Genomic DNA, 5,883 nt, shown 5'->3' with positions numbered 1-5,883 from the left:
AACACTTAGTATTTTTAAAACTATGCTTAAAGTATGGCTTAAGGAAAATCAGATATGTGATCATTGACTTTTATTTTGTAATCTAATGTAGTATGATGTGATATTGTATGTATTATATGTATTGTATTGTTTGCCACTTAATATTATTTTGTAACAACATCCTGCCCAGGGACTGCAGATGCAAATTAGCTTTATAGCTAACTCTGGCACAACACTGTTGTTGCGCGTTGTCCCTGTACAAATAAACACATAAAAGAAATGAAATGAAATGAATTGAATTGAGTTTGCGATAATCAACCACCATTCTTAAATCTCCATTTTTTTCCTTACCAGTACAACTGGGGATGCATAAGGATTGTTAGATTCCGCAATGATCTTACTAGCAAGTAAATCTAGCAGACTTTTCCTCAAATCTTCAAAATCAGCTGGTGAGACACGACGGGTACGCTCTTTAAAAGGAATGTGGTCAATCAGCCCTATACTATGTGCTACACCTGACACATGTCCCAAATCAACATTGTGTCTAGCAAACACACTTGACACTTCCCTGTTTATTCTTTCAATTATGTGATATTTGAACTCCCCAAAAACAGGAGAGTCACAGGATCCTCAGTCTTAACCAAACGTTTTGCCATAAGGGACGTGATGGCTTGTGAAATGCCAGTATCTTCAAAAAGAGGCACATACATTCCAGTTTACCACTGAACACTCAGCAACCACTCCCTTTGGCTGTAGGGTCACATTGTGATCTGAAACATTTTGGATGACTATTGTTGGAAACTCAGAGACGAAGAACAGGAGACTATTGGTTAATCTTCAGCAGAATTCTTTATTGAGAACGCGCTGCGTGGCGCTGTAGTCATCAAAAAGTCTAACTTGTCATTAAAATTTAACTTGTCATGGAGACACAGAGGTGGAGACAACCTAAACAAAGCATGCAAATGCAATACAGGGATCAGCCTGATACTGGCCATTTTCCCATCTTTGATCTTGTCAGCATAACAGTGTCATTTAAATACAGAGGTGCCTGACACTATCGCTGATACCTGTAAAGGAAACAGGTCAATTTAGTTCAAAGGGAATCATTTAAGATTTTAAAGGGAATTTGAAAAGAATCACTGAGACGCCCTGCGATTCACTGAACGAGCCGTTTAACATCAAATCTGCACTGGATATTAATATCCAAAGTATAGTGAAAACACTATCAATTAGCACAGTAACAAGATCGGCAGTTTAAGACATTAACTTGTAAGCACAAAACACAAGATACTTCTCTTTTCAATATAAGGCTTTATTAGATAAATCTAAGACATATAAACTAATCTAACACACAAACGCACGCACTCACACATTCACACAAGTTGCAGGAAGATCGAAAGTTAGGGAAGGATGAGTTTAAGAGAATGGAAATGTGGAATTCCAAGTTTACAGCAATAGTTAAATTGCATAGACATGAACAACCATCAATCACTTAATTAGCCCTCGCATTGAGTTCCTCAATGAGGTTAAGATTATATAAGATACACCAGCACAAATGTCTGAAGGTACATTGCCTGTGTAAAGTTGTCGCTGATTGGCTGGAAGTTCAGTAGTCGCTGAAGTGACGTCTTGAGAAGGCCGTGGTTGTTGGGCGTTGGCTGAAGATGCAGAGAGTTGTGTGTAGCTAGCTGAAGTTGAACTCGACGTTACAAAACTTAACTCAGAACGCGAAACTCTTAAACGGAAAAGAAAAGAAATAAAGTTTGACGAGACTATGTGGTGTTTCTTCTCATCGTGGCTAAGTAGCAGCAGGCATGCAGGCTAAAGCACGCTGGAACCGCGCTCAAAGAACAGTGATGACAAACAACATGGCTAAAAGCTAAAGCTAAGAAGCAAAGCTAAAAGCTGGCATGACTGATAGCCAAAGCAAGGCTAGAACTAAAAAGCAGGCATGACTAGTAGCAGAAGCAAAGCTGAAGACTAAAAGCTGGCATGACTAGTAGCAGAAGCAAAGCTTACAACTAAAAGCAGACATGACTAATAGCAGAAGCCAAGCTTACAACTAAAAGCAGTATTTTATGGTGTCCTGGGTATTTAAACTGGCCTGTTGGCCACACCTCAAAAGTTGTCTTGACCAATCAGATATAGTCTTGGCTCGGGGGTATCACAAATCATCTGTTATCTTACCAAGCATGTGGTCCGAATTTTCCCGATCTTGCAGGGTCTAATTTTGGACATGATTCCTATGAAACAAAAATGATACAGTTGACAAATTTTTGATTGTCTGGACTAATTCAAGCAAGCAGATTCAATTACGTAGATACTAGACATGACTATGTATCCTTAAGCTATCCCATAGTTATTAAAAGATATACACAATAAGTGAATATAAGATGATAGTCAAATGTGTTGGTTACATATAAATGAATATGGAGTTAAGCGATGGACTGATTCATTCATTTAGAAGTCTTTTTGAGTTCATTCTGGTCCATATATATGTACAAAAGACAGTTTATTTGCCATTCTCTTGACAAAGACTTCTGTGGAGAGACCGGAGGTTCAAAGCCCCTTCCCCCTTAGGAATTTCAGTCTGGTTCTGTTAGGTGGGGGAAGTCCATGGAAGTGTTTACCTCTCATGGGTTTACATGTGATGTCCAGCGTTGCATTTCAATTACGAACAACAAATTTGACAAATCTCTTCTCCGAATTGAAATTGTCAATAATTGTTCTAGTGGTGTTAATGTTGAAAGCTGTTCTGTGAAATTTTGGTTGGTTGGTTATCTTGCTTGGGACTTGTGGCACAGAATGTTTTATGACTTCCTGAGGAATTCAGCTCGTGTTTCAAACACAGCCCTGATCGACTCTTTTATTTGTCTGGTTCGAGTCATTTCGGCTACATATCCCCCTTTCGATCGGCGAGGTGTTTAGCTGAAGACATCGTCGATCGCTGGAGAAACAAAGGCAGAAGAAGCAGACAAACACAGCAAATAACAAGACAACACCTCCATGACAGTTACTGTACTGGTGCAGGCATCAGGTTATGTAGGTAAACTTGGTTAAGTTCAATTAGTCAATGTAGTCTAGCACATTGAGGATAGTTTAGATCGTTTTGGAAATCGTTGTTTTATTTTGATTCATCAATCAAATTTGTGGTTAACATGTTTGGTTCTTCTAGGTTGTCTTACTTTACCGTTAGTTTTCTAGTAACCTCATTTTTAATTAAATTAATTGACCTATCATGCATGGAGCTCTCTGGCTGGTGGATATTAGGTGTTCAGAGTCAATCCTAATATCAGACCTTTGACCCTTGCAGGGTGTCTAGGTGTTTCACCTACTCAGGAAAGAGGGGAAGGAGAAGGATAGGTAAAAGAAGAACAAAACAAAACAAAGCTGCTGTGGGTTTTCCTAGCATGGGTTACAACTACTATTGAGCTAGGATGTCAGGTGCAGCTAGTGTGTCATGAACCTTAACTTAGTGTCAGGTGTTCTATCTACTGTGAGGATGGCTGCACGTTTCTTCATGGTGGGTATGTGTAACTTTGTTACGCTAAAGGTTGGATATTCTACCTGTGGGAAGAATACGTTTGTTGAATGTGTTATCAGTAGATGTGGTTACCTCTGGGTGTAGGTAATGTTGTGTGTGTTAATGATGTAGTGCATGTGTGGTCAGACCTGTTCAAGTCTGTGTTGTCTCCCTCTTTTTCTAGTATGTCACTGAAGACTGGCTCTCTGCATCCTTGGCTTGGATGAGGGCATGTCCATGGTCTAATAGGGGTCAGTCCAGCAAGGCAGGAAGTTCTTTAGCAGACAGTCAGAGGCAGTTTGGCATGGCTGGGTGCAGCTGGGTTGCAAAACTTTGTCTCCTATGTTGCATTCTTCTTGTGATGCCTTCTGGCTGTAGCAGACTTTCTGACCTTCTGTGCTCTGGTGGTTGCTGTTGCACAGACAGGGAATGTGGTTCTTGGATTTGGAGTTCATTTGACAGTTTGTTAGTGACTGAGGTGATGTCCTTTGGTACCTCAGATTTTTCATCAATGTGAAAGACTTGTTCGTTCTGGGTCGTTGTTGAACAGGTGCTTGTCATCTCTGATGTGGTGCACCAGGTGATCACCGGCCTTCCGTTCTGTTGCTGGTCACAGCGAGCTTGACTCAACTTTGTGGTCATATGCATGTAAATTGTCTTGAAGGAACTCTCTCAGTTGTTTCATGTCTTCTGACTGTAAGCTGTCATGTTCTTGTGAGTACTCAACACTGTACGTGTCTGAGTGGTGCTGAGGTGGGTTTTGTTGTCGCTTACCCACACGAGTTGTTCTTGGATGAGTCAGCTGATTACCCTTGGATGTCTGGTTAGGTTTCCAGATGTTCTTATCCTTTTGGTTTCTTGAGAAGCGTGGCTGGTCCCATGGATTTTTCCAGCAGTTGGGCTGAAAACGGTCTTGGATATGGGTGTCACGCTCTCTGTGCTCTTGATGGAAGCCTCTGGTGTTGTGATGTCCAGTGCAAGGCTTGAGTCTTTGTTGACAGAGTTCAAGAGTGCGGAGGTTCTGTTACCTAATCTTCTGCTTGTTATAGGCCTTCTGTGTTAGGTCATGCAACTGTTGGATGGTCATGGAGCGTGGACAGGCCATGACACCTATATGGTTACTGACTCCAGGGTGCAGATTTCTTAGAAAGAGACTTTTGAAGTTCACATCCTCTTCAAGGTCAGGTTGGTTGTGTGCACCAAAGTAGGCTTGTCGGAGTCGGTTGTAGTAAGCTTGTGGAGCCTCTTGTCGACCTTGTTTGGTTTCCAAGCCAGTCAACAGTCCATGTTCAGACTCTGGGTCTGTAAACTCTTTAATCAGGACCTCACGAAGTCGCTGGTAGTTTGACTTGGTTTGACTGGGCTGTCGATCTAGAAAGTTTCGTACCTCGGGACTGGATGTGGCTCTAAGAAGGTATAACCAGTCTCTGTCAGTCACATGAGGTCTCACTTCCAGATGAAATTCGATATCTCGCATGTAAGCCTGGATGTCGGGGCTCTCTGTGGAGTCCGGGTTGAACCTGCTGATGTTTTTAGACAGTTTGTTAAGGTCTTTGATGGTCATCCCGTGTGCAGCTCCAAGGTCTTGGACGGGAGGTTTTCTTTCGTTGGCAGGAAAGGGTTGTGTGGCGAAGGCAGGTGAGGTTTTGGGTTGTGGCCCTTCGCTCCTTTCGTCATATGCCAGTTCTTTAACGTGGGACTCTCTTCTGCTCAGCAGTGATGAGGCTAGGAGATGTTTCTCTTTTCTTGGCTCTTGTTTCTGCTTGTAAGCATTTTGGAGTTCTTTTCTGACCATGTAGAGCTCATCGTTGGTATCGTCTAGTTGTTGGGTCAGATTGTCCGTTTCAGTTCTGTACATTTCAAGGTGGTCTTTCAAAGCACTGATTTCAGAATTCTTGTTTCTGATGTCTAGCTTGGCTTTCTCTAGTAGCTGTTCGGCATACTGGAGTCTGTTTACCAGGTCTTTCTGAGCAGCCGTTGCATGTTGCTTGTCGAGCTGAGCTGCTGCCAGGGCTGCTTGGAGCTTAACATGTTCTGTTGTTTCCTGCTCCCTCTCGCTGGGTGCTTTGAGTTGATCTTGAACTTTCACTTCCAGCTTGTCTATGCGACGTTGAGCACGTGTCAGCTCCTCTTGAAGGTGGGTGATGTGGTTGTCGCTCAGTTTCAGCTGGGTTGTGAAGGCATAGCTTAGGGAGCTGGTGATCTTGACTAGCTCCTCGTGGTTGTTGTTCTGGCTTGAATCTTGTGTCAGGAATCTTCTCAGGATAGGATATTATTAAAAATAATAACAGTTTCAAATGTCTTTGGAGTGAGGCTGTCTGTCATGCCTCTCAGCCCAAGTGTTCCAATCATCCCCATGGGCAATGGGGTCTGCAGTCTGC

Source organism: Carassius carassius, unplaced genomic scaffold (assembly GCF_963082965.1).
Source record: "Carassius carassius unplaced genomic scaffold, fCarCar2.1 SCAFFOLD_94, whole genome shotgun sequence".
In the NCBI taxonomy this organism is placed as follows: Eukaryota; Metazoa; Chordata; class Actinopteri; order Cypriniformes; family Cyprinidae; genus Carassius; species Carassius carassius.
This window is presented reverse-complemented; position numbering follows the sequence as displayed.